Source organism: Hemiscyllium ocellatum, chromosome 47 (assembly GCF_020745735.1).
Source record: "Hemiscyllium ocellatum isolate sHemOce1 chromosome 47, sHemOce1.pat.X.cur, whole genome shotgun sequence".
In the NCBI taxonomy this organism is placed as follows: domain Eukaryota; kingdom Metazoa; phylum Chordata; class Chondrichthyes; order Orectolobiformes; family Hemiscylliidae; genus Hemiscyllium; species Hemiscyllium ocellatum.
The window spans coordinates 17,918,836-17,946,760 of NC_083447.1; the positions used below are offsets into that span (position 1 = coordinate 17,918,836).

The window sequence follows — 27,925 nt, forward strand, 5'->3', positions numbered from 1 at the left end:
GTGTCGTTTCCAGCCTGGCAATCATCTCTTCAAGGCCTGTTTTTACATCAGCTGCAGCCGGAGGAGGAGAGGAGGGTGGGAGAGGGGTCTTTGTTTTCTGAGAGCTGCGGGATCCCTTTGGTTTACTCATTATCCACTTAATATTAAACTGCTTAAATATAATAGTAAGCAGCTAATTAAGGTTAGAAATTTTTTTTGGGTGGTTTGGTAAGTGTGGTGGGGGTGAGTAACTCACTTTACCCAGGTTTTGGGAAGAGCACTGTAAACTCAGACTTGCTGAGTCGCCGCCATCTTGGATCTGAGAGAGAGATTGTTATCTCTACACCACACCACCAAGCACTGTATCTCTTTCCTGTATTTTGTCTCATCATTGTTTGATATCTGGCTTACAACAGTAGTGTTGTCAACAAACTTGTAAATGGGGTTTGGATGAAATTTGGCCACCCAGTCATGAGTGTACAGGGAATAGAGTACAGGGCTGTATACACATTTTTGAAGGGGTTTGGTGTTGAGGACTGTCATGGAGGAGGTGCCATTATCTATCTTCATCGATTGCAGTCTGTGGGTCAGGAAGTTGAGGATCCAGTTGCGCAGGATGGAGTAGAGATGTAGGCCTCTGAGTTTGGAGATTAAACTGTTGAAGGTGGAGCTGTAGTCAATAAGTACAAGCCTGATATAGGTATCTTTACTATCCAGATGTTCCACAGATGAGTGTAGGGCTAGCGTGATGGTCTCTGCTGTGGACCTGTTGCGCCAGTAGGCAAATTGCAAGGAATCGAGGGAGGTTGGGGTGGGGCAAGTGTTTACATGAGCCATGATTAACGTCTCGAAGCCCCTCATAATTATGGAGATCAAAGCCACCAGGTGGTAGTCATTGAGGCACAATGCTTGTGTTTCTTTTGGTTCCTCGGATGATGTAGTTTTCTTAAAGCAGGTGGGGACTTCAGATTGCAGCAAGAGAGGTTAATGATGTCAGCGAATACTCCTGCCAGCTAGTGAGTGCCATGATCTAAGTGCACGGCTGTGAACTCCATCTGGACCAATCATCTTCCATGGGTTCACTCTCAGGAAGGCCGAACTGACGCCTGCTGCGGTGACTGAGGGAACAGGTGCAACTGAGGCTGTCAGGGCAGGTGATAACATTTCACTGGCCTACTGTTCAAACTCGACGTAAAATGCATTGAGCGCATCAGGGAAGGATGTATTTTTGTCCACTATTTTGTTCTGCTTTGTTTTGTAGCCCATTATGTGGTGTGGGCCTTGCCGCAGATGGCGGGTGTCCGTGTGGTTAGTTTGGGCCTCTAACATAGTTGGTATTGCCTCTTGGCATCTCTAATAGCCTTACGGAGGTTGTATCTGGATTTACATAGAAGTTAGGATCACCTGGCCTTCAGTAGGAAGTAGATTTCCCAATTTATCCAAGGTTTCTCGGGCATGCAGTCCTCTAAGCACTTGCTCATGAAGTCTGTGATAATGGTGACGTTTTGTCTAGATTGCCTCCAGAATTCTTGAATGTGGACTGATTCCAAGCAGTTCTTTCGATGCCTCAGGTCAGCACTGTGCTATTTTCTGTCCTGGGTCCTCACATTTCAAAGTTCTGCATGTAGTCTAGGAGGAGGAATATAGCATTGCAATCTGATTTTCCAAAGTGCGGACAGAGTATGGTTGTGTAGCAATAATCAAGGATGTTTGACCCCCTGGTGGGACAGGAGATGTGTTAATGGTATTTTGGTTGCACCCTCTTGAGATTGGCCTGGTTGAAGTCACTGGTTATAATGACTAAGGCCTCAGGGTGTTCCATCTCAAGTGCATTTAGGCGGTGTATATTTCGTTAAGAGCACTCTTCACTTCCACAATGGGTGATATGTAGACTGCTGTCAGGATAGCAGAGGTAAACACATATGGCAGGTTCGTAGGGATGGCAGTTCAAAGTTAGATATTCGAAGGGCAGGGAGCAGTAACTTGTCAGGGTCACCACGTCTAAATGCCAGGAGGTGTTGATTAAAAAGCAGACTCCACCACCCCTTGCCTTACCTGAGGACGCTGAGCAGTCCATGCAACATATAGAGAAACCTTCAGATTGTAAGGCACAGTCAGGTGTACCAGGAGTATGATATGTCATTAAAGCAGAGCACACAGCACTGTCTCAGTTTCCTCTGGAAGGTAAGTCAATCTTAACTTCATCCATTTTGTTTTCAATAGTTTGGACATTTGCCAGGAGTATGCTGGAGAGGTTTTTCCTGAATTGCAGAAGGCACAGAGTGGTTGGTTCACACATGTAAGAGATCTCTAAACTAACAGTTAAAAGGCATGGCTTACAGCAACTGCTAAAAGAGAGATAAACTGACTCAAAGTGGTTTTTACTACAGCGGACAGAGAGAGTTCCTGAACTGTTGGAGATCTGTTGGATTCTGCTTTTCTTATTCACAGATCCAAGCAGTTCAGCTACCTGAGAATCTATACAACGAATACAAGAGACATTCCAGAAATATTTATCAGTTAAAAGGTCAGTTGGGGCGGGTGGTGTGCTGCTGTAACTCAAAAATTACAATCACCTAGGAGGAAGTACGTAACAAGTAAGTGTCATGATACTATGGCTTTAGGAGCTGTCCTCGTCTCATCTAAAGGGAGATAGGGGGAACAGGTATCAAGCAGTCTGCAAGAAGGTAAACAACTTGTGAGGTTTTGAGTTTATTTAAGTCAGAACAATAGAAGCAGTCTGAATGGGTGTAGTTAAGCTCTCACAGAACCAAGGTTTTTAGTTAACTTTCAGCAGTTGTTAATGGGGTCTCAGCAGAGTTGGAAGGCAGTGAATCTCTCCTGGCTGCTACACTCTCTGAGTTTTCTCTAAGAATTGTCTTTTGATATTCTTTCCTCCTGGATTAAAGAACTGCATTGAGACAATGTATTCTGAATTTGCATTTTTGCCAATGTTATGTTTATGGGATTTTACTAAATTACAACAGTTAGTGTTTAGTGTAAAATAATCCATTATCCTGTTCAATTTTCCAATAGAGTTACATTGTCAAAGTTCCTTTTTCTTTTTTGTATTTAACTACAGTGTTTGAATCAATTCTATTTTGCTTAACGCCAAGTAGTTGGCCAATTGAATTGCATCTGACACACAGCAGCTGACATTTACCTTTAAAATAAGAAAAGTTAGGATGTGGGTTGCCTTCTTAATATATTTTGAGGGAGTCCGCTGTGGCCAATAACAAAAGTCATTGAGTCTTGATTGACTTCATCCTCGGATCTTAAAAGAAGTGGCTCATGAGATATTTGATTTTAATTTTTCAAATGTCACTAGATTTGGGAAAGGTTCCAAAAGATTGAAAAGGAGTCAATTTAACTCCTTTATTTGAAAAGAGGAGATAAACAGCAGGAAGCTATAAGTCAATTAGCTTAACATGTGTGAGAGGGAAAATGAAAACAGGTATTATTAAAGATGTCATAGCAGGGTATTTGGATAAATTTAAGGTAATCAGGCAGAGTCTATATGGCTTTCTGGAAGGAAAATTGCGTTTAACCAATTTATTTCAGTAGGTGTCAAAGTACTAATTAAATCTTGGCTTCTCCTTGTCAGAATTCTCCATAATTTCCCAACGAGATAGTGGTGTTTGTGTGTAGTTTGGAATTATGCCCCTCAATAATCAGTGCTCAAGTGAAGTCAGGGTCAGCCTAGTGGTGGGTGAGTAGCCTATTAGTGTACGATGCCATGGAACACATTTGTGCAGCTGTGAATTTTGACCAGGAAAACTGAATCTGCACTTGGAATATTTGATCAAGAGAGGGTGCTGTAGAGCTCAGTTTAATCAATTAAGAGTACTGTTCAAGAGTCAGAATGGTCAAATAAGGTCAGATTGGGTTAGTCAGGATCAGACAAAACCAAACTGGATAAAATAGGGTCAGATTGGGTCAGACTGAGTTAGTTGGGGTCAGACCAGGTCACAAATTGCTGGCAAAACCCAGTGGGTTTGGAAACATCTGTGGGGAGAAAACAGAGTTAGCATTTTGAGTCCAGTGACTCTTCATGTGACTGGGTTAGGCGGGGTCAGAGTGGGTGAGTCAAGGTCAGGATCAGTATCATGCGACTCAAAACATTAACTCTGGTTTCTCCCCACATTTGCTGCAAGATCTTTTGAATTTTGGCGGCCATTTCTGATTTTGTTTTGGATCTCCAGCATTCACAGTTCTTTGTTTAATATCAGACCAGATCAGACTGGGCACAGCAGGTAGGATTGGATTGGAATTACAAGATGGGGTTGGACTGGGTCAGTCAGGGTCAGACTGAGTCGAACTGGATCAGACTGGGTAAGGCTGGGTCAGACTGGGTCAACCTGGGACAAACTCGGTAAATAAGGTCAGACTGGTTTAGTCAGGATTAGACTAAATCAAACTGGGTAAAATAGGATTAGACTGGGTCAATGAGGAAAAGATTGGGCTAGTGAGGATAAGACTGGGTTGAACTGGGTCAGAAATGGTCAAACTTGGCAAAAATGGTCAGACTGGGTTAATCAGAGTCAGAACGGGTCAAAGTGGGCCAGAGTGGCTGAAAATGTGTTGCTGGTTAAAGCGCAGCATCCAAAGAACAGGAAATTCGACGTTTCGGGCAAAAGCCCTTCATCAGGAATGAGGAAAGTGTGTCTAGCAGGCTAAGATAAAAGGTAGGGAGGAGGGACTTGGGGGAGGGGCGATGGAGATGTGATAGGTGGAAGGAGGTCAAGGTGAGGATGATGGGCCAGAGTAGGGGTGGGGGCGGAGAAGTCAGGAAGAAAATTGCAGGTTAGGAGGGCGGTGCTGAGTTCGAGGGAATCGACTGAGACGAGGTGGGGGGAGGGGAAATGAGGAAACTGGAGAAATCTGAGTTCATCCCTTGTGGTTGGAGGGTTCCTAGGCGGAAGATGAGGCGCTCTTCCTCCAACCGTCATGTTGTTATGGTCTGGCGATGGGGGAGTCCAAGGACCCGCATGTCCTTGGTGGAGTGGGAGGGGGAGTTGAAGTGTTGAGCCACGGGGTGGTTGGGTTGGTTGGTCCTCCAGACCTCCCCCTCTCTGAGGATGAAAGATCAGTCCTCAGCAGAGGCCTCACCTTCATTCCCCTACGCCCTCGGATTAATGAGTTCAACATGCAGCGAGATATTGAACAATTGTTCTGCCGCCTTCGCCTCCGTGTCTACTTTTTCAACCAAGACTCCCGTCCACCCTCTGATGACCCCTTCTCCCGCCTCCAACACACCTCATCCACCTGGACACCCCGTGCTGGCCTCTTACACGCCCTCGATCTATTTATAGCCAACTGCCGCCGCGACATTAACCGACTCGACCTGTCCATCCCTCTTACCCACTCCAACCTCTCCCTCCACTCCAACCCCAACCTCACTATCAAACTGGCAGACAAGGGAGGCGTGGTAGTAGTTTGGCACACCGACCTTTATACCGCTGAGGCCAAACGCCAGCTCGCGGACCCCTCCTCCTGTTGCACCCTTGACCATGACCCCATCTTCCACCATCAAACCATCATCTCCGAGACCATCCATAACCTCATCACCTCAGGGGATCTCCTATCCACCGCCTCCAACCTCATAGTCCCACAACCCCGCACCACCCGTTTCTACCTCCTGCCCAAAATCCACAAACCTGACTGCCCCGGCCGACCCATTGTCTCAGCCTGCTCCTGCCCCACCGAACTCATCTCCGCGTACCTCGACACGGTTCTGTCCCCCTTGGTCCAAGAACTCCCCAGCTACGTTCGGGACACCACCCATGCCCTCCACCTCCTCCATGATTTTCGCTTCCCCGGTCCCCAACGCCTTATCTTCACGATGGACATCCAGTTCCTGTACACCTCCATCCCAAACTCACTGCACCCCCCAGAGTGGCTGAATGTGAGTTTAGTCAGGGCCAGACTAAGTCAGCCTGGGTAGATCAGGTCAGACTGGGTATGTCAGGGGTAGATAAGGCCAGACTGGGTCAGGCCAGGTCAGATTGCGTTGGTCAGGGTCAAACTGGGTTAAATAAGCTCAAACTGGGCAAATAAATCAGACTGGATTAGTCAGGATCAGACTAGATCAAACTGGGTAAACTAGGGTTAAACTGGGCCAGTAAGTGTCAGACTGGGTTGGACTGAGTTAGTCAGGGACAGACTGGGTCAGACTCGATTGGCCTGGGTCCGATTGGATTAGAGCTGAAAAATGTGTTGCTGGAAAAGTGCAGCAGGTCAGGCAGCATCTAAGGAGAGGATAATCGACGTTTCGGGCATAAGCCCTTCTTCAGGGATGAAACGTCGATTGGGCGGCACGGTGGCACAGTGGTTAGCACTGCTGCCTCACAGCGCCTGAGACCCGGGTTCAATTCCCGACTCAGGCGACTGACTGTGTGGAGTTTGCACGTTCTCCCTGTGTCTGCGTGGGTTTCCTCCGGGTGCTCCGGTTTCCTCCCACAGTCCAAAGATGTGCGGGTCAGGTGAATTGGCCATGCTAAATTGCCCGTAGTGTAAGGTAAGGGGTATATGTAGGGGTATGGGTGGGTTGCGCTTCGGCGGGTCAGTGTGGACTTGTTGGGCCGAAGGGCCTGTTTCCACATTGTAAGTAATCTAATCTAATCCTGCTCCTTGGATGCTGCCTGACCTGCTGCGCTTTTCCAGCAATACATTTTTCAGCTCTGATCTCCAGCATCTGCAGTCCTCACTTTCCCCTCAGATTGGGTTAGTCAGGTTGACATTGGGTCAGAGTGGGTTAGTCGGGGTTAGACTAGGTCAGAAATTGCTGGCAGAACTCAGTATGTCTGGTAACACCTGTGGGAAAAAAGTAGAATTCATGTTTTCTGTCTGATGATTCTTCATGAGACTGAGTTAGCCAGCGTCAGGACCAGTCTTCAACTGAGTCGTGGGACTTGAAACATTAACTCTGCTTTCTCCCCACAGATGCTGCGGATGCTGAATTTCAACAGCAATTTCAGTTTTTGTTTCAGATCTCCAGCATCTGCTGTTTTATTTATTTTATAGCAGACCATGTCAGACTGAGCACATTGGGTAAGACTGGGTCAGACAGGGCAGACAGGGTCAGACTGGACAGTTTGGGTCGGAATGGTAGATAGGAACAGACTGGGTTAGTCAGCATCAGGCTGGGTTTAGTCAGGAATAGTCTAAGTCAAATTAGGTCAGATAAGCATAGACTGGATTAGTCAGAGTCAGATAGGGTCAAAGTGGGTCAGATAGGGTGAGTATAGCCAGGACTCGGTCAAAGTGGGTCAGATTGTGCAGATCAGATCAGACTAGGACAGACTGGACAGGATCAGACTGGGCAGATCAGGTCAGACTGGGACAGATTGGGTCAATACATTCAGACTGGGATAGTCAGGGTCGGACTGGGTCAAACTGGATCAGACAGGGTCAGACTCATTCAGACTGGGCAGATCAGGTCAGACTTGGATAGACTGGCCAGATAGGATCAGACTGGGTATGTCAAGTTGGGACTGTGTCAGATAGGGTTAAAGTGGGCAAATAGGATTAGAGTGGGTTTGTCAGGGTCAGACAGTGCACATAAGGTCAGACTGGATCAGATAGGGTCAGACTGGGCCAGACAAGGTCGGACTAGATCAGATTAGTCAGAGTGGGCAGTTAGGGTCAGGCTGGTTTGGTCAAGGTAGACAAGGTTAGACTGGGCAGATGGGGTCAGACTGGGTGAGACTGGGTCAGCAAAGGTCAGACAGGGTCAGGAAGGCTTTCTAACATAGTTCTATGGACTCCATAACAACAGACACCAATTTGCAGGAACACTGTGTCTATTTGGAGCCATGAGATGATGTGTGCAAGAGCAGCACACTTCAAACAATAACAAGCAACACGCGAAGAACTGACACCTTGTGAAAAAGGCAGAAGACAGGTTTTAAAAGCTTTCGTGTTCTTCTGATCTCCTGCCAACATCACTCACTGGCCCTCCAAGCCTGAGCCGATCCAAATATACTGTCTAAACCTGTCAGTCAATTCCTAAGCATCTTTATCCCTCTGCTCCCCACCTACTCATGCATTTGTCCAGACGCATCTTAAATAAATCTACCGTGCCTGCCTCTACCACCTCTGCTGGCAATGCATTCCAGCTGCCCACCATCCTCTGTGTGAAGTACTTACCATGTGTATCCCCCTTAAACTTTCCACCCCTCACCTTGAAAGCGTGACCTCTTGTTATGGAATCCTTCACCATGGGAAAAAGCTTGTCTCTATCCATCCTGTCCATACCCTTCATGATTTTGTAAACCTCAATCAGGTTCCCCCTCAATCTCCTTCTTCTAATGAAAATAAACCTAACCTACTCAACCTCTCTTCATAGTTAGCACTTCCATACCAGGCAACATCTTTGTAAACCTTCCCTGAACCATCTCTAAAGCATCCACATCCTTTTGGTAATGTATACGTGAGAATCCTTTCCCCGTGGCATACAGCAACAACCTACATTTATATGGAACCTTTAATGTAGTCAAATATTATCAGACAAAGCTTGACATTGAGTCAGATAACAGGTTGAGCCACTGGTGGCTAGGCCAAAGATGCTGGTTTTTAGGAGCATCATAAAAGGTGGGAGAAGTTGAGAGGAGGAGAGGTTCAGGGAGGGAATTCTAGAGTTTGGGGCATAGGCAGCTGAAGACATGGTCAGCAATGTTGAAACAATAGAAATCAGGGATGCTTAATGGACCCAAACTAGAGGAGCAAAGAGATTTTGTAGTTTTTGTGGGGCTGGGCAAGTTACAGAGTTGGGAAGGAGGCGAGACCATGGACGCATTAGCAAAGAATGATGAGAATTTTAAGAATGAGGCGTGCTGGACCAAGAACCAGTGTAGGTCAGTCAGTGCAGTGTTGATGGGTAAATGGAATGGAGAGAGGGCTAGGATAATCTTGGGAGTTTGGAAAGTTTAACCAGGAAAGAATTGAAACAGATGAAGAGCTGGGGAAGAGAGAGATTTTAATTTAGGAGCAAATTACTGCAGATGCTGGGATCTGAACTGAAAACAAAAAATGCTGGAGATCACAGCAGGTCAGGCAGCATCCATGGAGAGAGAGCAAGCTAACATTTCAAATTTAGATGACTCTTCATTAGGGCTGTCATGAAGTATGGAGGGGGCAGCATTTATGCAATAGTTGGCGGGGGTATGGGGGAGGAAGGATGTTGATAGTACAGATTAAGTGATCAGACTGTGAGCACTCCAACTCACCCCCTCCACTACAGCATAAATGCTGTCCCCTCCACACTTCAGCTCTGATGAAGAGTCATTTAGACTCAAAATGTTAGCTTGCTCTCTCCCCATAAATTTTAATTTACTCTGGCAGAGCGTGGACAAGTTTCACAGAATCCCAGGAGTCTCTGCATTTTAATGATACCTGGGATCAGTTCACATACGAATAAGTAGGCCTGCTCCACCATTCCACAAATCACAGCTGATCTGATTTTATCTCAACTCCACATTCCTGCATATTCCCGTTAATCTTTCATCCTCCTGATAATCAAGAATTTATCTACTACTGGCTTACTATTATTTAAAGATTCTGCATCCACTGTCTTTTGATTAAAGGAATTCCAAAGACTCGCAACTCTCTGAGAGAAAACATAGTGACTGTCTACAGCATGACCTTGCATTTGCCACAATAATCTTTAATGTGGAACCTGATGCCTTCTGAATTCTAAGTATAATATATTCACTGATTACCCTTCATCTACAACTCAAGTTACTTCTTCAAAAATAAAATTACAACTCAAATAAAATGGCCAGAGAAAAATGCTATCTATATAAATTAAATGGAAAGAACACAGGAAATAAATGCATCATTGCCAGGGGACTCTCTACAGATCATGTTTTAAAAATTGATTTTTCTGGGTGGATTCGATTTAGTTCCTGAGGCATATAGGCAAAAGTTTAAAAAATGAAGGAAACAGTCCTGGGCAGAGAAGGCAGAAGGGGGCTCTGATTGAAGTTTGCAAAATTACGAGAGGCATCGACAGAGTATACAAGAAAAAGAAAAGATTTACAGCCCAGGAACAGGCTCTTCGGCCCTCCAAGCCTGAGCCGATCCAAATGTACTGTCTAAACCTGTCAGTCAATTCCTAAGCATCTGTATCCCTCTGCTCCCCACCTACTCATGCATTTGTCCAGACGCATCTTAAATGAATCTACCGTGCCTGCCTCTACCACCTCTGCTGGCAATGCATTCCAGATGCCCACCACCCTCTGTGTGAAGTACTTACCGTGTGTATCCCCCTTAAACTTTCCACCCCTCACCTTGAAAGTGTGACCTCTCGTTATGGAATCCTTCACCATGGGAAAAAGCTTGTCTCTATCCATCCTGTCCATACCTTTCATGATTTTGTAAACCTCAATCAGGTCCTCCCTCAATCTCCTTTTTCTAATGAAAATAAACCTAACCTACTCAACCTCTCTTCATAGCTAGCACTTCCATACCAGGCAACATCTTCGTAAACCTTCCCTGATCATCTCTAAAGCATCCACATCCTTTTGGTAATGTATACGTGAGAATCCTTTCCCTGTGGCATACGTGTCTAAGACCAGAGGGCACATAATTAAGATAGAGAGAAAAGAGATCGAAAGAAAAATTCTTTCACCCAGAAGAACATGTTGTTTGAAAGGATAGTGGAGGCAGGTATTCTCACGGCATTTAAGAGGCATCTGGATATGCACTTAAAAGAACAGAGCATAGTATATTACGGACCAAGTGCAGGTGAATGGGATCAGTATAGTTTGTGGGCCAAAGGGCCTATTTCTGTGCTGTATTACTCATTCTCTATGGCTTTGAACTTAACTCTGATAAGTGAGTTTTAAACATGTTTTCCCTTTGTTGGCTCTATCTGATTATCTTGAATTTGTCCTGTTATGTCTTTAAGAACAGCTTCTAACGTTTTCCATATGAGCTAGCTGGCCTGTAGTTTCTTGCTTTCTGCCTCTCTCCCTCTTTAAATAAAGGAGTTACATTTGCTATTTTCGAACCTAAAGGAATCCTACCCATATCTATTTGGGAAAATTGAAAATAAAACCAATGCATCAACTATCTCACTAGCTACTTCTTTTAAGATTGCAGGGTGAAATACGTCAGGACATGGCCACTTGTCAACTTGCAATTCCAACAATTTACTCAGTACTACTTCCCTAGTAATTATAACTTTCCGAAGTTGCTCCCTTTCAGTTCCTGATTTATAGCTATTTCTGTGATGTTATTTGTATCCTAAGCCTGATCCATCCTTTTATCCTTCATAACTAATTACCTGGACTTATTTTTGATAGAACCAATACTTACTTTGTTTACTCTTTTCTTTTTTGAACAATTGAAGAAACTTTTCCTATCTCTTTTAATATTTTTGACTAACTTGCTCGCATGTTCTAATGTTTCCCTCTTTATTAATCTTGTAGTAATTCTTTTCTCTTTTTTATGTTTTGTCCAATTTTCTTATCTGCCTCCTATCTTTGAACAATTACATGAATATGATTAATTAAATGAATCAGAAAGGGTTGTGGCCAGGAGGGCTCAATGGCTCAGCTATGTCACTTTGTCTGTTCCTAGACATTGTTACAATATGTTTAAGAGTGATCAGAGCCAGAAAATCACTCTTCCTTTGTCGTCATCTCAAGTGTTGATTCATTCAGGAGCCATTTTCCAATTGTTTTATTCTTTTGTGTCTGTTTCAATGTTCCAGCTCTTAATGATCAAGGTCACATCATGCGTAAAATGAGTAACTTCACTGGTCTGACTCAGGCTTGCAATTTATTGTCCCCTTCTGTGTATATTTTTGTTCTTAATCATGAGCTCCCCAGCTCCCATCCCCTTACCCTAAGTTCTTGGCTCTGTCAACATAACTCAATCTGATTCTCAGTAGAGGAGCTATTTATGTGGTGTAGGGAAATAACATTTTTAAATGAAGTCAGGACAACAAGATGGCCAATCACATTTTTCAATCCAATGAACTGGACCAAGCAAACATTTATTACACTCCCTTTCTAAAACAAAACCATGAAGCTTACTAAGCTGAGAGATAAATTTTATTGAGAGAAAGGCAGGACAGAAAGAGATCATTTAGCTTTAGTTTCTGAACACATCACAGTCAATCAGCACAATTTTACAACAACATATTGTATACAAGTGTAATGAAGGATGAGATAGATTTTTAATCAGCAAGGGAATCAAGTGATAATGGGAAAAGGCAGGAAAATGGAGTTGAGGATCAGCCAAGATCTCACTGGATGATGGAGCAAACTAAATTCTGCTGCTACATCTTATGGTCTAATTATCCTTATTTTCTAAATAGTTCACACAAGGGACTGCGCATAATGGAAGATCACTGGGGAAAGTGATAGGAGGGCAAATAACTATGGATAGGTTCAATATCATGGTTTAAACTGGGAGAATGGAAGATATCAAGTTGTCAGCGGAGTAGGGCTCCTGAGTTCGGGCTCATCCATTCCGACCACTTTTCTTTCTTGAGTTTATCACTTTTATTTTCATTGTTTTGAGTTTGTTTCTTTATCAGGTTACGTTCTGGAAGGAGCTCAGTTGTGAAGGCAGTGGCTACAGCAATGGATGGGGGCCTGGAGCAGGTCCTTGGCATGAGGTGGCTGGTGTGGTGCTGCTGTGGCTTCTTCGAGGGCTGGAGCATGGAAGCAGCTTGGGGACTCGGTGTTGTGCAAGATTTGGTTTATGGTGATCTGCAGCGACACAGCTGGTAAGCCCGGATAGTGGTCGGTGGAGAGGTGTCTAGGAAACCAAGCTGTACTCTAGCGGTGGGCAGTGAGACAGCATCTATGTACCTTTGTACCTTAGATGGGGCCAGGAACTGAGACTTTGTAAACTTTTCACTGCACTGATCTAGACTCGAATCGTTAGCTTTCTGTCTGTCCATGGATGCTGCTTGACCTGCTTTGGTCTCCAGCATTTGTTGTTTTCTCTCCTGTAACCCCGTATTTGAGTACACATGACAATAAACTTAATTCTAATTCTAGTTGGGGACTGTGTTTTCAAAAGAAACCTCAAAAAGAGTTGTTCTTGTTGACATAGGAAAGGGTATAAAAGGTTGAGCATTTTGCTTACAGTGAAAGGAAGAAGACACCTGGGGCATTGTCAGAAGGGGATGTGAAAGAGAGAGCCATTAGACCATAAGACATAGGAGCAGCAGTAGGCTATTTGGCCCATCGAGTCTGTTCCACCACTTGATCATGGCTGATATGTTTCTCAACTGCATTCTCCTGTCTTCTCCCCCTACCCTTGACCCCTTTACAAATCAAGAACCTCTCTATCTCTGTCTTAAATACATTCAATGACTTGGCCTCCCATAGCTCTTTGTTCCACAGATTCACCATGCTCCGGCTGAAGAAACTCTTCCTGATCTCAGTTTTAAAGGGTTGTCCTGTGACTTTGAGTCTGTACCCTCGAGTCCTAGTCTCTCTTACTAGTGGAAACATTTTATTTACTTCCACTCTATCCAGGCCTATAATTTTCAATCAGATTCCCCATCATCCTTCTAAGCTCTATCAAGTACAGACCCAAAGTCTTCAACTGCTCCTCATATGACAAGCCCTTCATCTCCAGGAACATTCTTGTAAACCTCCTCTGAAACCCCTCCACACATCCTTCCTTAGGAATGGGGCCCAAAACTATTCACAATATTCCAAATGTGATCTGATCAGACCTTTACACAGCCTCTGCAGTACATCCCTGTTCTGGTATTCTAGTCCTCTTGAAATAATTGCCAACATTGCATTTGCCTTCTTAACTTTAACTGTTAACTTTAAGAGAATCCTGAACTAAGACTCTTTGCGCTTCAGCTTTCTGAAGCCGTTCCCCATTTACAAAACAGTCTATGCCTCTATTCTTCCTACCAAAGTGCTAACCTCACACACATGTTGTATTCCATCTGCCACTTCTTTACCACTCTCCCAGCCTGTCCAAGACCTTCTGCAGTCTCCCCGCTTCCTCAACACTACTTTTCCAACCACCTATCTTTGTGTCACTTGCAAATTTAGCAACAATGCACTCAGTTCCTTCATCCAGATCATTAATGTATAATGTGAATATTTGTGGTCCCAAAACTGATCTCTGTGGAACTCCACTAGCCACTGGCTACTATCCTGAAAAAGACCCTTTATCCCTACTTTCTACATTTGGCTAGTCAGCCAATCCTCCATACATGATAGTACTTTGTCCCGAACACTATGGGTCTTAATAAGCAACCTCCTGTTGGGCACCTTGTCAAAGGTCTTATGGAAATCCAAATAAAGCACATCCACTCTAAATTTAAGGCTGAGTTGGTCGAGGGATTTGAGGGTTAGGGTGGGGGAGCTAGATAAGAAAGTGGATTTGAGACCAAACCAGATCAACTGTAATCTTGTTGAATGGTGAAGGAGGCTCAAGAGGAGTTGAATGGCCAGTTCCTCTTCCTAATTCCTGAGTTCTCAAATAACAGATTTCTGCCCAGCCTTGACAAAGTATTTGTTGTTAGGCATAAAGTAACACACTGGAGTTTACTGACGCAAGATCTTGATGAACTATTGACTTGCTTGGAGGAAAGTAACAAAACAACTTGATTTAATTTCCTTTTCAGAACTTGTCAATCTCTAACCATTTCAGTTTTCCTGTAGTCATTGGCTATTTCTGATCTGTATCACAGATACAGAGTAAATTAACCATTTCAGCATAGCAACATTTTGACTAAGTCATCAGCTTTTACCCTTGTAATTTGCTGGCCAGTATACTTTGTAAGTCATAGGGTTGTTTTCTAAGGATCTTCAACGTGAGATTAGGGACATATCACCAGAACTTTCACTGAGGAAGCTGGGATAATGGACACACCCAATCTCAGGAGATCAATTCAGGGAATTCCAGATTGACCTGGAAAGGGACAAGCTTTCAAGCAGAGACTCACCAGTGGACAGGAGCCAAAATCCTGAGTGAGAGAAGCATTGTGAAGCAGAATGTGGAGCCTTGAGATTGGCAATAAGAGATGGTGCATCTTCCAGGCGATTGACAGGAGTTCAGGGCGTGTCATTGAGTGATTATCAAGAGGCAGATCCTCAAGGTGATTGACAGGAGGTAGATTGTGCCATTGAGTGGTTCACGAGAGTGAGACAGATCCAATGAGTCTTTGACTGGAGGTCAGGATGGAGACATTTAATGCTTGACAGTGGGTGCATGGGACTTCAGAAAGAGGAGCAGGAGAAGGCCATTCAACCCCTGAGCTTATTTCACCATTCAACAATATCATGCCTGATATGCTCCACCCCTCAACCCCTCTTTCATGCCAGCTTATCACAGCCATCGACTCCCAAGATTTCAAAAATCTATCAGCCATCTCTTTAAATACTTTCATTGAGCTAGCCTCTGCAACACTTGGGGCAGAAAATTCCAGAGATTTACTATCTTTTGGAAGAAGAAATTCCTTCAAATCTCAGTTTTAAATGAGTGTTCCTTAATCTATCCCCTAGCAATGACAGCTTCTTCGTTTGCCTTCTTAATTATTTGCTGTACTCATATGTTAACTTTCTGTGCTTCATGCACACGAACACCTAGATCCCTTGCACTGTACACTTTTGGAATCTCTCTATTTAAATTTTGCAAAACAACACAGGCTAAAAATAAAAGCCAAAACATTGTGTGTTTTTAAAAGGAGGCAGATTTTGTGGCGAGCGGGTTCACGGGAGGGCAAGATTAGGGTTCATATAATCATTGAATCCTTGCAGGGTGGAGACAGGCCATTTGGCCGAACAAGTCCACACCGACCCTCAGAAGACTATCCCACCCAGACCCATTCTCCTCCTCTGTACTTTACATTTACCCTCACTAATACATCAAACCTACTCATCCCTAAACACTACGGGCAATTTAGCATGGCCAATTTACCTAACCTGCATATGTTTGGACTGTGGGAGGAAACCAGAGCACCCAGAGAAAACCCATGCAGCCATGGGGAGAATGTGCAAACTTCACACAGACAGTCGCCTGAGGCTGGAATCGAAGCCGAGTCCCAAGTTTTTGCCCCCTCACTCAACCTAACCATATCCTGTTGCAGAATCCTCAGACTTTATTACAACACGCCTTCCCACTTATTTTAGTATCATCAGGAATTTTGGATATTTTACTCTCCTCTACCTCTTCCACATTATTAACATAGATAGTAAATAATTGTGACTCTCGGACTGATCCTTAGGCACGCCATTACTTAAATCTTTCCAACCATAAAAAGGCCTGTTAATCTGACATTCTGTCTTCTAAGTGTTGCCCAATCTTCAAACCATGCTAATCCATTATCCCTAATACAATGAGGTCCTACCTTGTGCAATAATCCTTTACGTAGTACTCTATCGAACGGTTTCTAAAAATCCAAATGCACCTCACCTCAAAGAATTCTAACAAATTTGTCAAATATAATTTTCATTTCCTAAACCCATTAGAACTCTGACACTGCATTAAGCTTTCCTGCTATTTCTTCCTTAATAATGGACTCTAGCTTTTTCTCAGTGACACATGTTGGGCTAACTTGCTATGGTTTCCTGATTTCTATCTCCCCCGCTTCTTGAACAGGGACATAGAGTCATAGAGTTGTACAGCACAGAAACAGACTCTTCGGTCCAGCTGATCCATGCTGTTCAGATATCCTAAATTAATCTAGTCTCATTTGCCAGCATTTGGCACATATCTCTCTAAACCTTTCTTATTCATTTACCTATTCAGATGCCTTTCAAACATTGTAATGTTTCTGCCTCTACTACTTCCGTTCCATACATGTGACGTTAGACATTTGCCACTGCAACTCTCCCTAAATGCAATAAGTTCTGGCTATTTTGAACAATAGCTTCCCTGTCTCTGCAGCCACTTCCTTTAAAACCTTTGAAGGCAGGTCATCAAGTCCTGTCTGCTGTCAGTCCCATTAGTTTGTCAAATACTTTGGTCCTCATGGTAGGGACTGTTATAAATCTTTGTTTCCATTAGCACCTTGCATATCTGATAGCTTTGGGATGTTTATAGTGTTCTTCACCCTGAAGACTGATGCAAAATATTGGTTTAAATTGTATACCCTGTCCTTGTTCCCTGTTATCAATTCCCTAGTTGCATTATTAAGATTCCCACATTCACTTAAACTATTCTCCTGTGCAAATCCTTGCTGTTTTTATATTTTCTGCCAATTTACTTTCAGAACCATTTTTCTCCGTCTTTATTACCTTTTTAGCTACCTGCTGCTGTTTTGTCAACAATTCTTAATCCTCTGGCCAGCACTAGTTTTCATCACTTTTTATGTGTTAGTTTTTATTGGATACTCTTTTTTTTATTACTCGTGGGATGTGGACACTTCTGGCTGACCAGCATTTATTGCTTGTTCCAAGTTGTCCTTGAGAAAGTGAGAGTGAGCTGCTGCCTACAATTGCATTCTGAAGGTTGACGCACAATGCCCTCAGGGAGCAAATTCCAGGATTTTGACACTAAAGAAATGGTGACATATTTCCAAGTCAAGATGGTGAGTGCCTTGGAGGGGAACTTGCAGCTGGTGGTGTTCCTACATATCTGCTGCCCTGGTCCTTCTAGATAGAAGTGGTCATAGTTTTGAAAGATATTGCCTATTCTTGACTGCTTCTGTTAACCATAGATGTTTCACCCTTCTCAGTGAGTCGTTATTTTTAACTAGAACAAATTTTTGCTGAGCTTTATGAAATACCTGCTTAATTGTCTGCCACTGTTCAACTACTGACCATTCCCTTTGTCTACTTTCCTGCTTAGCCTGCTTAGATAATTCTTTCTTCATTCCTCTGTAATTGCCCTTATTTAAGTGGGTGAAGCTGTTTGAGATCCAAGGTGCCTTCCGTCAAACTGAATTAGAAATTCTACCATGTTATGGTAGAACAGTATCATCCAGAGGATCCTTACCTCTGAGGTCTCTGATTAATCCAACTTCATTACACATTACTGGATTTAAAATAGCCTTTCCCTGGGTAGGTTCTGCGATTGCTCTAAGAAACAATTCATAATGCACTTGACAATTCATTTTCCATATTATCCTTGATTTGTCTCTTTTCTTTTTCATTCCCTATTCAGAAGTACTATTATACATAACTGAGCAACCATCACACCACCAAAATTACCGTGACTTTTTGTTTGCTTTTATTTTAAACTAGTAACCATCGCCAGTAAAATACCCATGTAGCCAAATGAATATTTACAAGCAAAGCCCATTATGTGTAATATAAGTCATCAAAGGTAAAGGGGGTTAGAGAGAGTGGGAAGGGTTATAATCAAAATTGAGTTGGATGGGGAAAATATACACAGTATCCCCCATGGTGCCCACCTCTCTCTCAAGCTATTGAGAAGATTGATGGACACTGCGTGCTCCTCCTCCAATGACTTCCGAGCAAGAGGATAACTGTTGAAGACGGCCAAATAGTTAGCAGACCATTTGGTTTGTTCAATAAATATGCAGATTAAAATTACCTGTGTCAATTGTAGTGCCTTTCTTGCTCCCATCCATTATTTCCCGATTTGTACTTTGTCATAGAGTCAGACAGCATAGATCAGACTCTTTAGTTCAATCCCTCCATTATGACCAGATATCCTAAACTAATCTAATCCCATTTGGCAATATTTGGTCCATATCTATCTAAACCCTTCCTGTTCATCTACCCATCCAGATGCCTTCCTATAGTAAGGCAACTCTTCAAGGCATATCGATGATTTACACCCAAGACTTCTTTCTCTTGCTATTCCTTACTTCTATCTAAACAAATTCCACATCACAATCTATTACACTATTTCACTCTTACCTATTGCACCAATGTTCTCCTTTCTTAACAATGTTATCTCACGTCCTTTTCCTTTTTTACCTATTCTTCTGGAACAGCAAGTTCCTTTCGTATTGAGTTTCATGTCCTGGTCACCCTGCAACCATGTCCCTGTAATAGCTGTTAAGTCATATTCGTTTATTTATATTAGAACCATAGATCTTTGAATCTCCAGCATGGAAAAAAGGCCTTTCAGCCCATCATGTCCACACCAGTCAAAAACATGATCCTATTTTCCAGCACTTGGCCCATAGTCATGTATGCCTTGGAAACACAAATGCACGTCAAAATAATTCTTAAATGTTAGATGGATGTAGCTACCTGACAAAGGAGCAGTGCTCCAAAAGCTTGCACTTCCAAATAAAGCTGTTGGACTATAACTTGGTGTTGTGTGATTTCTAACTTGACCACCCCAGTCCAACACCGGCACCTTCACATCATGACCAGTGGTGGCATCATGCAAATGGCACCTTATGATCCTTTGAATGTAGATGCTGGTGGGATGGAAAGTGAGAACAAGATGGACCATATGGGTGTTGTGGGAGGGAAGAGAAAGGGTGAGGGCAGAACTTTGGGAAATGGTCAGATCTGGTTGGGTATATGAATAGGAAGGATTTGGAGGTATATGGGCCAGGTGCTTGCAGGTGGGACTAGATTGGGTTGGGATATTTGGTCGGCATGGACGAGTTGGACCGAAGGGTCTGTTTCCATGCTGTACATCTCTATGACTCTATGATTCTATGATGCGGTTGATGGTCCTGTCAGCCATGGTGGCAGAATCACAGCTGAGGAAAAAGATGGACATTTCTGAGGCCCCCCCTGCAGAAGATGGCATCATAGAACATATGCAATGGAGATGGAGAAACTGAGAGAATGGAATAGAGTCTTTCTAGCAATCCGGGTGTGAGGCTGTATAGTCCAGGTAACTGGGGGAATTTGAGGGTTTGTAATGGATAATAGTGGCCAGCCTATCCCAGAAATGGAAACAGAGGTGTCGAGGAGGAGAAGGGAGGAGTCAGAGACAGATCAATGTAAAGAGAGAGCAGGGTAGAAACTGGAAGTGAAATTGATAAATTTTTCCAATTCCAAAGGAGAGGAGGAAGCAACAATGATGATAGAATGAGTGTACTGGGGAAAACGTTTTGGAGATGGATCTGAGTAGGACTGGAAAGACAAATGTTCCACAAACCTCACAAAATGACAGGCACAACTGAGACCCATGTGAGTACCCATAGCCATATCTTTGATCTAAAGAAAGTGAGAGGAGTTGAAGAAGTTGTTCAAAGTGAGGATAAGCTCAGCCAGGCGGAGGAGGGTGTTGGTGGATGGAGGTGATTCAGACCTTTTCTCAGGAAGAAGCAGGGAGCCCTGAGACTACCCTGTTGGGCAATAGATGTGGAAAGGGATTGTACATCCATGGTAAAGAAGAGATGGTTAGTTCCCGTTAACTGCAAATTTGGAAATTGACGTAAAGCATCAGAAGAATCACAGATGTAGAGTCAGTGATTTACAGAGATGTACAGCACAGAAACAGACCTTTTGCTCCAACTCGTCTATACCAACCAGATATCCTAAATTAATCTAGTCCCATTTGCCAGCACTTGGCTCTTATCCCTCTAAACCCTTCCTATTCATGTACCCATTCAGACGCCTTTTAAATGCTGTAATTATACCAACCTCCACCAGTTCCTCTGGCAGTTCATTCCATATATGCACCACCCTCTGTGTGAAAAGGTTGTCCCTTAGGTCCCTTTTATATCTTTCCCTCTCACTTTAAACCTATGCTGTCTCGTTCTGGACTCCCCTACCCCAGGGAAAAGACCCAGTCTATTTATCCTATCCGCGCCCCTTATGATTTAAAATACCTCTTTTGGGTCACCTCTCGGCCTCCAGTGCTCCAGGGAAAACAGCCCCAGCCTATTCAACTCTCCGTATAGCTCAAATCCTCCAACACTGGCAACATTCTTGTAAATCTTTTCTGAACCCTTTTAAGTTTCACAACATCCTTCCGAGAGGAAGGAGACCAGAACTGCATGCAATATTCCAAAAGTGGCCCAACCAATGTCTAATACAGGTGCAACATGACCTTCCAACTCCTGTACTCAATGCTTTGACCAATAAAGGAAAGCATACCAAACACCTTCTTCACTATCCTATCTACTTGTGACTCTATTTTCAAGGAACTGTGAACCTGCACTCCAAAGTCTCTTTGATCAGCAACACTCCCCAGGACCTTACCATTAAGTGTCTAGGTCCTGCTAAGATTTGCCTTTTCAAAATGCAGCACCTCACATTTATCTGAATTAAACTCCATCTACGACTCCTCAGCCATCTTATCAAGATCCTGGTGTACTCTGAGGTAATCTTCTTCACTGTCCACTACCTCCTATGTTCACATTAAGTAAATGACAAAAAGCAGTGGACCCAGCACCAATCTTTGTGGCACACCACTGCTCACAGGCCTCCAGTCTGAAAAGCAGCCATCCACCCCACCCTCTTCTTTCCAAATACATGTAAACCCTGTTCCTTAGGATTCCCTCCAACAACTTGGCCATCACCGATGTCAGGCTCACCAATTTATAGTTCCCTGGCTTTTCCTTACCACCTTTCTTAAATAATGGCACTACATTACCAACCTACAGTCTTCCGGCACCTCACCTGTGACCATCGATGATACGAATATCTCAGCAACGAGCCCAGCTATCTTCTCCTGAGCTTCCCACAGAGTTCTGGGGTACACCCGATCGGGTGCTGTGTATTTATCCACTTCTATGCGTTTCAAGACATCCAGCACCTCCTCCTCTGTAATATGGATTAATTTTTATAATTTTTCAAGATGTCACCATCGAGTTCCCCACATTCTATATCTTCCACGTCCTTCTCCATAGTCAATACCGATGCAAAATACTCAGTTAGTATCTCCCCCATCTCCTGTGTCTCCACTTGACAAGGGGAGAAAACATTGAATCAAGGCAGGAAAAGCTATGTTCTGAGAGGCAGGAACAGACAGGAACAATGAATCTGACTTTGTTGTCCTGTTTGTGGATTTTGTGTTGCGTTGGGGCACTATGAGCTTAGAGGCAATAATGGGGAGATCCCCAGATAAAATGAAATTCGAGCTGGATGTGTACACAATAGCCTGATGTTTGATGGTGGGTCATGGACCACGGGGAGATAGGAGAGGTATCCACGAGCTGGCACTCAGCCTCTGCAATATAAAGTCAAGAGTGTGGTGCTAGAAAATCACAGCAGATCAGGCAGCATCCGAGGAGCAGAAAAATTGATGTTTCAGGCAAAACACTCCAGCATTTGCAGTACTCACTTTCGCCACTACAATATAAAGGTCAGTACACCAGACAACAACCCTGTTGGCAGACTTGAGTACAGTACAAAGTCAGGGTTGGACCTGGGAGCAAGAAATGCAGTCAGTTCAGAGGGAGAGGGGTTCAAATAGGTGGGTGCTCGGCAAGGAAAAATAAGGCAACTAATGTCACATTGATAGTTGACAATAAACCATTCAAGTGTAAGTAACAGGGAGGAGTCTAGGTGGAGAGAGAGTGTTGGAGACATGGGAAGGGATCTGTAGGTGGAGCGAGGAGCGTTAAGAAAATTTGTAACTAAGGTTGAGGTTCTGGATGTAGGTTTGCTTGCTGAACTGAAAGGTTCATTTTCAGACGTTTTGCACACTAGGTAACATCAGTAAGCCTCTGGCTGAAGCACTAGTGTTTGGCCCGCTTTCCATTTATGTGGTTAAACCAGTGCTTCATCCGGAAACTCACTGATGATGTTACCTAGTATGGTGATGAAACATCTGAAAATGAACCTTCCTGCTCAGTGAGCAAGCTTACATCCAGAGGAGCCTTGTCCAAAGAAATGGGCATGGAAGTGAAGGTGATGGAAGAAGAGCTCAATGTCTTAACATATCCGAATTTATTTTATTTTAGCTCTCTCTCTCTCTCTCTCCTGACTATTGATGCCAGTGCTCCATGAAGTAGAATTCAGTTCTCCCACACCAGTCTTTGAGTCACACATTTACCTCTTGAATCTTCTTTACCCTAGACCAATTTGCAAGGGGCTCAGATTATATCCTGAAATTTATAAGTTTTGTGGTTCTGCTTTGTAGTGTGGTCTACTCCTACCTATGCTTTTGGTACCTACAGGCACAACAACTGGATTCGTACCCTCCAATTCCAAGTTCCTCTCCAGCCCAGAAGAGACACTTTGAATCCTGGCACTGGGTAGGGAACCTAGCCTTTGGGACTCTCTGGCTTTCCTGCATGGAATAATATTTATTCCCGTAACTACTTTCCTCAGTTATTGCTACATTTCCCTTTTCACCTGTCCCTTGAATGGTGCTGTGGTCAATTTGTGCATCCTGCTGCAGTTCATAGCCTTGTCTACACTGTGAGCAAGGGTCTGGTATGGGACAAAGGAACTGGCTCCAGGTCCTCCAAAGCAGCCTCATACGCAGTCACACTCTTATGTTCTTGACTATGGCCAATTTTGATATAATTAATCTACACCACTGCCTCCAGGATCCAGGTGTTTCCTCACCTCCCTGATATGCAGCAGTGACCATTCCAGTTCTACACCTCTGAGCCCAAGTCCCTCCAGTGACACTCACCGCAGTCAGGACAGAGTCAGCCTCGGTGTCACCTGGTGATTGATAGCGGGAGAGGCAGGATCTCTTGGCGACTGACAGCGTGTGCAAAGGTGGAAGTCTCCGGTTGATTCACGACAGGGGCAGGGCAGGGTCTTCCAGTAATTGATTTGATTTGACTTATTACTGTCACATGTATGAGGTACAGTGAAAAGTGTTGTCTTACATGCTTTACAGACAAATCGTACTACATCAGGGTAACAGAGCAGAGTGCAGAGTACAATGTTACTGCTGGTGAGAAGGTGCAGAGAGAGATCAACATTAACATTAAACACATCCATTCAAAAGTCTGATAACAGCTGGGAAAAAGCTGTTATTGAATCTGTTAGTATGTGTTTTCAAACTTTTATAACTTTTGCGCGACAGAAGAGGGTGAAAGAGAGTATAACTCGGGTGAGAGGGATCTTTGGTTTTGTTGGTTGCTTTCCTGAGACAATGAGAAGTATAGGCCAAGTCTATCAATGGGAGGCTGTTTTGCATGATGGACTTTACTCTGTTCACAACTCATTGCAGGATCTTTTGGTCTTGGGAACAGCAGTTGCCATACCACAAGGTGATGCATTCAAGTAGGATGCTTCCTATGGTGCATCTATGAAAATGGATAAGTCCTGATAGATATGTTGAATTTCCTTCGCCTCCTGATGAAGTAGAGACGTTGTTGTGCTTCCTTGATTGTTGCGTCGATGTGGGTGGCCAAGGACAGATTGTTGGTAATTGCCACTCCCAGGAACCTGATCCTCTTGACCATCTCCAACTCACTCTGCTTCCTGAGGTCAATGACCAAATCCTCCATTTTGCTGACATTTTGCAAATCCTGGCGAACCTATCCCAACAGTCACTGCATCAGAGGTCAGATCAGTTTTCTTTCGTGTGAATCCAAGGAAAGCGATGGGACCAGACGGAGTACCAGACCGTGCACTCAGAGCATGCGCAGATCAACTGGCAGAAATATTCTTGGACATATTCAATCTCTCCCTGCAGCAGGCTACTGTCCCTGCCTGTTTCAAGAGGGCCAACATCATCCCTGTGTCTAAGAAGGCTCATGCAGCATGTCTCAATGACTACTGTCCACTGCCCTAACTTCGGTGGTCATGAAGTACTTTGGAAGGCTGGTCATGTCATTCATCAACTCCAGCTCCCCTACTACCCTTGACCCACTCCAACTTGCCTATCAGACCAACAGATCCATGTCCGAGAAGACCTCTGCCAGTTGATCTGTGCATGCTCTGAGTGCACAGCCTGGTACTCCGTCTGGTCCCATCACTTTCTTTGTATAAATACCGGAAGAAACATCAAAGCAGCGCTTCACACGAGGCTCCAACAGCACTGATGATGTTCCCTAGCCAGGGAACGAAACGTTTGTAGCAAAAACTTCCAGCTCGGCGAGCAGAACCACAACAACGGATACCCGAGCTACAAATCTTCAATCAGATTTTAAACAGACCACTGACAGGAATTGGAAGACCTGGAAAAATGAGAATAACCTAGCTCTCAATGCCAGCAAAACCAAGGAACTCATTATTGACTTTCAGTGGGATGTCCCCCTACACATTAACGGCACAGAGGTGGAACGAGTGGAGAGTGTCAAGCTCCTGGGAGTGGTCATCCACAACAAGCTTTCTTGGATTCTTCATTTGGATGCACTGGCTATAAAGACACAACGTCTCTTCTTCCTCAGGCAGCTGAGGAAACTTGACATGACGGCGAATACTCTTGTGAACTTTTAAAGATGCGGCATTGAGAGCATTCTGTCTGGATGTATCTCTACCTGGTATGGCAACTGTACCATTCAAAATAAGGAGGTGGTTACAGAGAATGGTGAACTCGACCCAGACAATCACAAAGGCCAACCTTCCATCTATAAAATCCATCTACTAGGCCCGCTGTCAAGGAAAGGCATTCTCAAAGATCCATCCCACCCTGGCAATGTTTTTCTAGAACCTCTACCATCGAGGAGAAGGTACAGAAGCCTGAATACACGCACCTGCCAGTTTCAAAGCAGCTTCTACCCTACTGTTGTTAGAATACTGAACGGACTCACAAACTGTAAACATTCGTCTGTACCTGTGTTTTTGTTTTTGCCGCTGTATATCTTTATTTACTTATCTATGCTACTTAACTCTGTTATCTGCCTGTATTGTTCGTAAGACAAAGCTTTTCACTGTCCCTCAGTACACGTGACAATAAATTCAATTCAATTCATTGAGGGCGAGATTGTTTTTACAACATGTCACTGAACACACTGAGTCAATAACCTGCGGAGCTGGAAAAAGCACAGCAGGTTCTTCTGGACAGCAGGGGAGGGTTTGGGATCTCCTGGTGATTAGCAGCAGGGGCGGGTTTGGGGTCTCCTGGTGATTAGCAGCAGGGGCGGGTTTGGGGTCTCCTGGTGATTAGCAGCAGGGGCGGGTTTGGGATCTCCTGGTGATTAGCAGCAGGGGAGGGTTTGGGGTCTCCTGGTGATTAGCAGCAGGGGAGGGTTTGGGATCTCCTGGTGATTAGCAGCAGGGGAGGGTTTGGGGTCTCCTGGTGATTAGCAGCAGGGGCGGGTTTGGGGTCTCCTGGTGATTAGCAGCAGGGGAGGGTTTGGGATCTCCTGGTGATTAGCAGCAGGGGAGGGTTTGGGATCTCCTGGTGATTAGCAGCAGGGGCGGGTTTGGAGTCTCCTGGTGATTAGCAGCAGGGGCGGGTTTGGGGTCTCCTGGTGATTAGCAGCAGGGGCGGGTTTGGGGTCTCCTGGTGATTAGCAGCAGGGGCGGGTTTGGGGTCTCCTGGTGACTAGCAGCAGGGGCGGGTTTGGGGTCTCCTAGTAAATGACAGCAGGGGCGGGTTTGGGGTCTCCTGGTAAATGACAGCAGGGGCAGGTTTGTGGGGTCTTCTGGTGATTGACCGCATCTCCTCCACTTCCCGCTCCTCCGCCCTTGAGCCCCGCTCCTCCAACCGCCACCAAGACAGAACCCCACTGGTTCTCACCTACCACCCCACCAACCTGCGCATACAACGTATTATCCGCCGCCATTTCCGCCACCTCCAAACGGACCCCACCACCAAGGATATATTTCCCTCCCCTCCCCTATCAGCGTTCCGCAAGGACCACTCCCTTCGTGACTCCCTTGTCAGATCCACACCCCCCACCAACCCAACCTCCACCCCCGGCACCTTCCCCTGCAACCGCAGGAAATGTAAAACTTGCGCCCACACCTCCACACTCACTTCCCTCCAAGGCCCCAAGGGATCCTTCCATATCCGCCACAAGTTCACCTGTACCTCCACACACATCATCTATTGCATCCGCTGCACCCGATGTGGCCTCCTCTATATTGGTGAGACAGGCCGCTTACTTGCGGAACGCTTCAGAGAACACCTCTGGGCCGCCCGAACCAACCAACCCAATCACCCCGTGGCTCAACACTTTAACTCCCCCTCCCACTCCACCGAGGACATGCAGGTCCTTGGACTCCTCCACCGGCAGAACACAACTACACGACGGCTGGAGGAGGAGCGCCTCATCTTCCGCCTGGGAACCCTCCAACCACAAGGTATGAATTCAGATTTCTCCAGCTTCCTCATTTCCCCTCCCCCCACCTTGTCTCAGTCGGTTCCCTCAACTCAGCACCGCCCTCCTAACCTGCAATCCTCTTCCTGACCTCTCCGCCCCCACCCCACTCCGGCCTATCACCCTCACCTTGACCTCCTTCCACCTATCCCACCTCCATCGCCCCTCCCCCTAGTCCCTCCTCCCTACCTTTTATCTCAGCCGGCTTGGCTCTCTCTCTCTTATTCCTGATGAAGGGCTTATGCTCGAAACGTCGAATTCTCTATTCCTGAGATGCTGCCTGGCCTGCTGTGCTTTGACCAGCAACACATTTGCAGCAGAGGCGTGGCTGTGGTTTCGGGGTGATTGACAGCAGGGGTGGGGTCTCCTGGTAAATGACAGCAGGGGGTGGGTTTGGAATCTCCGGGTGATTGACGGCAGGGGGTGGGTTTGGAATCTCCGGGTGATTGACGGCAGGGGCGGGTTTAGAGTTTCCGGTTAATTGACAGCAGGGGTGGGTTTTGAATTTACAGATTCTGGATTAGTGGTGCTGGAAGAGCACAGCAGTTCAGGCAGCATCCAAAGTGGAGTTTACAGTTGATTGACAGCAATGGTGGGATTGGAGTTTCCGGTTGATTGACAGCAGGGGCGGGGTTGGGTTCTCCGGTTGATTGACAGCAGGGGCGGGGTTGGGTTCTCCGGTTGATCGACAGCAGGGGCGGGGTTGGGTTCTCCGGTTGATTGACAGCAGGGGCGGGGTTGGGTTATCCGGTTGATTGACAGCAGGGGCGGGGTTGGGTTCTCCGGTTGATTGACAGCAGGGGCGGGGTTGGGTTCTCCGGTTGATTGACAGCAGGGGAGGGTTTGGGATCTCCTGGTGATTAGCAGCAGGGGCGGGTTTGGAGTCTCCTGGTG

General features: G+C 45.0%; 1 long non-coding RNA gene across 1 annotated transcript; it reads right to left on the bottom strand.

Annotated features, from left to right (window-relative positions):
- LOC132836706 (uncharacterized) lies at positions 1 to 27,372 on the bottom strand. The gene is made up of 3 exons (XR_009647388.1): positions 27,221 to 27,372; positions 21,474 to 21,617; positions 1 to 2,240 (listed from the first exon to the last, which is right to left on the bottom strand). It is a non-coding gene; the product is annotated as an uncharacterized LOC132836706 (long non-coding RNA).
- Between the last annotated feature and the right edge of the window lie 553 nt (positions 27,373 to 27,925).